Genomic DNA, 8,652 nt, shown 5'->3' with positions numbered 1-8,652 from the left:
CAAATTGATTCTCCAGTAAGAACAATACAACTCAGTTTTGTAATATGCCATCAGTTTTCTAGTACTCTGTAAGCACAAATACAACCCAATATTAGCTCAAATTTATTTATGCTATTCAATGGGAGCTAGGAATTCTAGTCCTTGACTCATGACTGTAATTGAATGTTCCTGCTATGGTCAGATGTTGTAACAGCCATTAAGTAAATCACCCATGTGATCAATTTACATAGGACCCCTCCATCCCTGTTCTCCCTGATGCAATCATTAAATGCATAGGGCATTAAGTAGAACATGGGTGCCTTTGGGACCCCTGAGGAGGTCTTGGGAGGCCTATCACAAGCCCTGGCCCAGGGCCTTCCAAGGTCTGCCTCACCCCTTGAGCAGTGGTGGAATTCAAACCATTTCTGTGGGCGTGGCTTTGTGGGCATGGCAGGGGAAGGATACTGTAAAATCTCCATTCCCTCCCCACTCCAGGGGAAGGATACTGCAAAATCCCCATTTCCTCCCGATCAGCTGGGATTCGGGAGGCAGAGAATAGATGGGGGCGGGGCCAGTCAGAGGTGGTATTTACCGATTCTCTGAACTACTCAAAATTTCCACTATCGGTTCTCCAGAACTGGTCAGAACCTGCTGAATACCACTTCTGCCTTTGGGCTCCACTTCCCAGCACTTGGTATTTTTGCAGGCCTTAGGCCTGCTTCCCACCCCACCGGTCCCCATCCTCTCCTCATCCCCATTCAAGAGTTTTTGAAGCTCTTTGGAGCTCTGGACCTCAGGTTAGGAAAGAATGACCAACCATTTCATTGCTGGGCCACGTGATGTGATCCCAGAAGTGACCATCATTTTATAAGTGGTCACACTTCAAATTGACTGCCCCAGAAATGACAGCTACTTCCAGGATTGTGCCATGCAGCCCAGCAATAGAGCCGTTTGCTTTGCTTTGAGCTATAATTTAATCAATCAATAAATAGTTTTTGGTGTCTTCTCGGGTCCAAGTCATAAGACTAAGTTTATAAAGATGTAAATAGTTTATATCTAGGATACTTAAATACTGTCTCCTATTATATGAATTTATCATCAGTTAGGATCCTCTTAGGCCAAATTACCTTCATGGGTAGTTAGATGCTAGCGTGATAAAGATTGGCAAATTTCAAGTGTATCTTATTTGCACATATGTATAAAATGTACAGGCCGGAGTTACTTTATAACACTGTCTTTTATCAAAGCCTCAATTCCATTTCTTCACACTCCTGACATTTCTGTTCACTGAAAGTTAAGCTGGTCAGGTCCAATCATGGTCTCTATCCATTTCATGCCAGTTCAGCTGGGATCACACTTCTGTCTATATGTGTACTTGCTCTGCAATTATGACAGAAGAACACAAATAACTAATGGGTAAAAGAAGGATTCTCTTTGAACAGAATACGGATTTGCAAAGTTCAAATCAGCAACTCATTTGCATTATTAAACTCACATTTTGTTCCCTTGTTGTGTCTGATCTGTCCCTACCATTTTACTGCTCTTCTTATCTTTATTGATCACTTAATTTGTCTTTTCTTAACTTCCCCTCCAACTGTCTGGTCTCCTGAGCCTAAGGTATTGAAACTAAACACCCGTCTGTCCATATTGCCATGACTGGTTTGCTTTTGAAATAATAGGGGGAGCAGGTGGTGTGACTAAGTAGCCCCAGAAACAGAATAGGGACACCACTGCCATAGCCTGCCCCAACCTGCCACTCATTTCCCCACCCTCCCAACTGTTCTACATTAACGCAGTCAACTGTGGCTTATACAGTTCAAGTTTTACACAACTGTTTTACAGACCAGGAAGAATTTCTTTTACGGATAAGCCTTTGTTGTATAGCAGAAAAGGGTCAAGAGGGATGGGGAAGGGAAAAGGCAAAGCTGGCTTCTAATGTGTTTGTAAGTGTATAGTTACAACGCATGTAAGCTGTTTATTTAATAATCTTGTTAAATTAATGCTGCATTTCAAAAAGTGCATGCAGTAAAAAATAATTGACATGTACCAGTATCTTGCATATGTTTTAAACACTTTGATTTTATTTCTAGCCTTTAATTAGACCTGTAGTTGGGACAGTTGTGAGCAAAGGGTTCGTCTATTTGTTTTTTACATGTTTTTAGTGGGCAAAATATGCCATTCAGAATTAATAGGAAAAAGGAGGGGTGAAAAGGAATGGATACATGAAATAGTTGGGATTTAAAAGAGAGAGGGTAGCCTTTGTTATTTCATGGTTTTCTCTTTCCAGTTTATTAAAAGTGTGTGTGTATGTGTACATAATACACATGTGTGTTTCAAAATACGCTACTTGGAAGATTCCAGTACATATATGAACGTGAAAAAATTCCAGTACATATATGAATGTGAAAAAAGTGACAAATAGAAGTAGTCTCTTCTGAGTTCTTTTTTTTAAAATAAGAACATTTTACATGGCAAAAGGCTTGATTGGTTTAATTTTACCTAGTCCCACCTGCCAATTCAGATTACCAAATTCTAATAATCAAAATAAAAGCAAAACATGGCAGCTCTAGTAGTGTCCCAATATTTTATGAGAAACAAATCCGTTTTTTGCCTTTTTACTGATAAATGAAATAATATTTTTGCTTAACATATGGAATAGTAATCTGATTCATAGAAAAAAGCACAAAGCAGGGATAGTTCAGTCTGTGTTTGAGCCTGAGATGTATTGGAGAAAACAAATGCTCTTGTAGATTACCTCTGTTGGGAATGGGATGGAGGTATTGTGGCTCTCGAGATCCTTTTACATTTTTCAGCAGCTTTTGACGCCATTGACAATCTGTGAGGGCTTATGATTAGAGACATTGCTTTGCAGAGGTTCTACTCCTTTGTCAATGAGCAGCAGTGGTGAAGAGATTCACCAGGTGGTCATCCCCTTGTCTGTGCACCAAAGAGTCTGATGCTGCACTTTAAAGCCCTACATGGCCTGGGGCCAGGTTATTTGAAGAATGATCTTTTCCCAGTTATATCGACCCGACTTACCTGGCGGAATTAAGAAGGGCCTTCTCTGTGGTGGCTCCATCTCTATCTCTATAGAACATTATCCCTGCAGAAATAAGATTGCCCCCTCCATCCTGTCACACTCTTTTGAAAGGCCCTGAAGACATGGTTCTGCCAACAGGCCTCAGGGTGATATGGAGCCCATCAAGTGGTTGGTTTTATTGTCACCAGGGGAATGGAGATATATTGGGTTTTGTACTTTTCTGTAAACTGCTGGAGTCACTGTGAGTTGGGCAGACATAAAATTTCTTAATAAATAAATATTGATGCTATCTACATATACTCAGCTGTAAGCATGATGTATATGTAGTTTCCCCCCACCCCCCAGTTTTTCCCTTTCTATTTCAGTTTCCCATGTCCCTTTTCTTCCTTCCCTTCAGCCCCTGTTGGGATGTGGTGAGTTGGATATTAGCTGAATAGAGAAGCCTCAAACTACCCTGTTTCCCCCAAAATAAGACATCCCCTGATAATAAACCCAATCGGGCTTTTGAGTGCATGGCAATAAGGCCAAGCACTTATTTCAGGGTTCAAAAAAATATAAGACAGGGTCTTATTTTCGGGGAAACACAATATATTGAATTATACTGAGCAATATATACTTTGCAGATTAATCCTGGCAAAGTGTCATGTGATTGCATCACATCAACCCACAATTTTAAATACTATAGGATTTTCAAATAATTTGCAAGTCTGTGTCCTACTTTGCTTCAAGGAAACCTTCAACCTGTTTTCACCCCCTCCCCCACCTTAGCATTTTGGTGACAGAGAGAAGATTTTCATTGGGACTTTAATTGCAAAAATTGCAAAAGGTTAAATTTTTTATCACTCTACAATTCTCCCTCTCAATACCTTTTTCTTTTCCTTGTTAGTGTGACTGCTAAACAGGAATTTGACCCTGAGGTCAGTGACTGAAAGCAAATAGCTAAAATACAAAAAGCCAAAATGTAGTAATCTGTTTACTAGGTTTCCTGTGTTTATTGTGGATCTAATTGATTCACAGACTTCATCATATATGCCAATCCTTAGATGCCACCTCTCCCTTTTTTCCTGTCCTGAAAGAGCACTCCGAGAATTGAGCATATTGTGTCAAGTCTATTAATTAATAGACCATCCTTATTTTATTGTTGTTTCAGCTTAAACTATAAAAAATCTGATATGATTAAGTCTTTTAAGCAGACCTAACATTCTGACAATTTTTTTCCCCCGCTCCCGGAGAAAAGATAAGATATTTCTTGGAGTAAATAAATTGTTAATCAGGAAAGAGATGTAGTAAGATAACTAGGTTTTTAAAAATTTAGCATAATATAAAAAATATTATATATAATATATAATATTATTAATATATAATATTCTATAATATTCTATAATATATTATTAAATATTTATATATTATAAAAAGCTTTCATGCTTACAGTTGAGACTAAAATTTAATCTCCTAAAGTGGAAGATTACTTTGTCACACATTATTGAAACATCTTTCTCTGATTTCACCAAACTAAAGAAGATATTAAGATACTAGCTTTGCTTCTTATAAATCACCTTGGGCAAGAGGCAAAATAAATAACAAACTACTGAATTCATTTTGTAGCAGATTTGAGATTATTGTATGTGAAATCTAAAATGGGTATAAGTCCTTTTCAGAATAATTGAACACACATCTCTTTAACAACCCACAAATTATCATTTGACAACGCAAAATAATAGAGCTTTTTGTTAAAATCAGAAAGCATGTGGAGATCAAAAGGTTAAACAGGTCTTTCATCATGATAAATCACTGGTTAATGAAGCCACTATTTGTGGGTATTATCCTTGCTCACTTTAATGTCATTACCTTCTGCTTGTAAAACTGACACTACTAATGATCTTCATTCTTCGAACTGTTTTCGACAGTATTGATTGGTTGCTCTGAGCAGATGTTACTTGGGTTCGACTGCAGAAGTGGCATTTCTTACAGGAGGCAAAAACAGTTTCGTAAGAAGTGGCACTCACTTATCAGGTATATTGTATCTTCTTACAAAATACTGTTTTATCCTTTATGTAGTATAGGAGTTATTTATACAGAATTCTAACCAAGTAAGAAAAAACATTTTGCCATAGTGTTTTTTTTTTATTTTCAAAATACTTTTTTAAAAAAAAACAGTGTAGTAAACTTTTTAGAGATGACAAAACTAGATGTCTAAAACTATGTGATACCAGGACAGCTAAATGTATATTTAATTAAATTAAAATGAAAATAATGAAATTCGGTTCATATTAATATTCTCATGTGTGTAATCTTTCCACTTTTAACACATTCAAATGGCATATTTTGGAACATGAGCTTTAGGTTCCTTAAAATATTGAGGCAATAGGAATTATTTCTCTTATGTTTTTCTCAAACCTTGCTGCAAAGTGTACATCTGGACTAGACAACCTGAGTGGACTAGACAACCAGCCAGTCTCCCTTGTACTGATTCTCATATTGTTTTCAGTGATGTTAATCAATAAAACTTTTAAAAGTGTAGAACATTGCTTCTCATTTGTGCTTCAAGGTTTTCATTGGAAACCTTTCTATATGTGCCCTTTCTTTTGCAGCCAGAGGGTAAATACTGCTGACAGAGCTTTTCATTGTGATTTTGTTCTCTCTCTCTCTCTCTCTTCCTTCGCCCCTCCCTCCCTCCCCCCTCTCCCTCCCTCCCTCCTTCCCTCTCTCTTTCTCCTCCTCCCCTCCCTCATATATATACTGCATAGGCAAGAAAGCCATCTAAGAATTTTTGGACCAGATTATGTATGTATGTCCGGTACAAAAATTCCTAGCTTGCTTTCTTGCCTAAAGCAGAACTAGAACTCATGGTCTTATACCTTCTAGTCCTGTGTCTTTAACAAGTTGCACTAAACTGACTCTCCTTTGGATCATACTTAGATATTTTTTTTACCCATGTAGCATTATCAAATCAAGAAACAAGCTAAGCTCTGTTGCAAGTTTCCCACTTCATATGATGTTGAAAATATATTACAGGATTCGTTTTGAAGATGCATCTTACACATGAAAACAATTGGTTCAAATGTGTATTAACCATATTATTTCCAATTGATGTATAATGACCAAATTTCTTAGCTTATTTTATCACACGCTCTTCAACTTGTTCTTCTTCCATTTAAAATCTCAACAAAGATTTATACGTGTACAACATGCAATCACATGTTCATTAGCTATACATAATTCCCATTTGTTCAAGACCTGTTAACTTTTTATATTAAACCTCTTTTTAAATTAAAGTATAAGTCATCTATCCATTCAGCTTCCTATATAGACTGTAGACAGTGAGTGTCTTAATCCATTTAATTCAACTAAAACCTGCTCTTAACAATGTTATGTTCGGAATGTCCATAGTGACAGAGCAAGTGCCATCTGAAAATACTGCAGAGTATGTATCAGGAAGGCTTGATAATATGCTTTGTTACTGCAACAAAAGTACAAGGGATTATATAGTTTAGGGCATCAATGGGCACCCCACATTATTCTCTGAGGCAGAGCTGCTCAGTTATTAACTAAGCAAAGGGGAACTAATTGTTTCTTTCCTGCTGCTAGTGTTAGGAGAGGAAGAGCAGTCATCAGAAAGACCATGGGACACAGGGCACAAAATTTCCCCCTCTTCACAACAACTTTGCTACAAATCATTGTTCTCTTGCTGCTATTTATGGGAGGGAAATAGTAGTGCTGATGGGGAAGTTTTGTTGCTTTCCTTTAGCATTACTGTATCATGTGTGCACAAACATGAATGCATAGTCCCCCAACTTGAACAAACGCCAAACTTTGTATGTACTCAGTGATGATTTTCTCTCATATATATGACTACATCCCCACCCACCCCCACACATGCTGCTTTGCTGTTGGACATCCTTTTTTACTTACTTGTTTCTTCACCTTCACTTTTCCCAGCATTACAGCCTTCTCCAGACAGTTATGTCTTTTACATAATGTTATCCAAAGTAGGATGATTTGAACCTGATCATTTGTGCCTCATATGAGACATCTGGGTTTATTTGGCCAATGACCTGTTTGTTACTGGAGTCTGATATACTAGGGAATGGGTGTCAAACCGATCGCGTCATATGATGTATCACAACATATATATATATATATATATATTTGCCTTTCCGGAGCCAGGGTGGGCATAACCTGCGGATGATGCATCCAGCCCACAGGCCGCCAGTTTGACACCCCTGTTCTAGGGAGTCTTTTCCAACACCACAGTTCAAAAATGTTAATACTTTTGCTATCCTGCTTTTTCAAAGTTCAAGTTTTTACTTTACAGAAGCAAAAAGTTGAACTTTGCAAAAGTAGGATAGGAAAGGAGTACCACAGGAAATACCATTGTTTGCACTGTTCTGATCTTTGTTATATATAGATACATCACAGCATTTAAATATCTGTTTCAACACCTTCATAGCTGCTTCACCAAGTACTGGTTTTGTGGTATATTTCTTGACTGAAGGACCTTTTGCTTTGATGGTTCATCTAAAAGGCAGATGCTATCCACTAGTGGTAGAATTCAAACTTTTTACTACCGGTTCTGTGGGGGTGGCTTGGTGGGTATGGTGAGGTGTGATTTGGTGGACATGGCTTGATGGGCATGGCAGGGGCAGGATACTACAAAATCCCCATTACGGGACCGCCTGCTGCCACCAGTAGCCTCTCACCGGCCAGTACGCTCTCATAGAGAGGGGCTCCTCCGGGTGCCGTCAGCCAAACAGTGTCGACTGGTGGCCCCCATGGGGAGAGCCTTCTCTGTGGGGGCACCTGCTATCTGGAATGAGCTCCCCCCGGAGATACGGAGGATCCCGGATCTACGCACCTTCCGCCGCGCCCTCAAGACTTTTTTATTTCAACAGGCCGGCCTGGCCTAACTTTTCCCTTTTAACTTTTTAAATTGTAAATTTTAAATTTGTCTTAAGTATTGGGGGTGTTTTAATTTGTCCTGGGCCAAATTATTTAATGTGGTTTTATACTGTCTTTTAAATTTTGTAATCTATGTGTTTTATTTTTTGGCTGTTCACCGCCCTGAGTCCTTCGGGAGTAGGGTGGTATATAAATTTAATAAAATAAAATAAAAATAAATAAAAAATAAATTCCTTTCCCAGAACGATATTGCAAAATCTCCATTCCCACCCAACTCGGGGGCCAGCCAGAGGTGGTATTTTCTGGTTCTCCGAACTACTCAAAATTTCCACTACCGGTTCTCCAGAACCTGTCAAAACCTGCTGGATTTCACCCCTGCTATCCACCAGTTCAATATCCTTCATTATTACTTATAAGACTGGTGGTTCTACCTGTTGTCACTTGGGTTTTTTAATACAGTATTTAATTTGAGCCCATTTTTTCACTGTTTTCCTTATATTCAGAGAATTGTACCAACCTAATCTGAACCTGTACTATTCCAAGTACTCAGTAAGATAAAAGATGGAAAGATGCATTTCTGATAGGATGCTCATCTGAAGCTATTTTTGAAGAGACCTTCTGGAGAATAGTTGAGGCATCAGAATAAACACAGAAGGCTATTTGTTTTGATTTTTCTTCCAAGTGTGTGTGATCAAGATCACTTGCTTTTGGAACTAACCATGGAGCAAGTGATT

The sequence above is a fragment of the Pantherophis guttatus genome, chromosome 1 (genome assembly GCF_059756535.1).
Source record: "Pantherophis guttatus breed Tessera chromosome 1, ASM5975653v1, whole genome shotgun sequence".
NCBI lineage: Eukaryota > Metazoa > Chordata > Lepidosauria > Squamata > Colubridae > Pantherophis > Pantherophis guttatus.
This window is presented reverse-complemented; position numbering follows the sequence as displayed.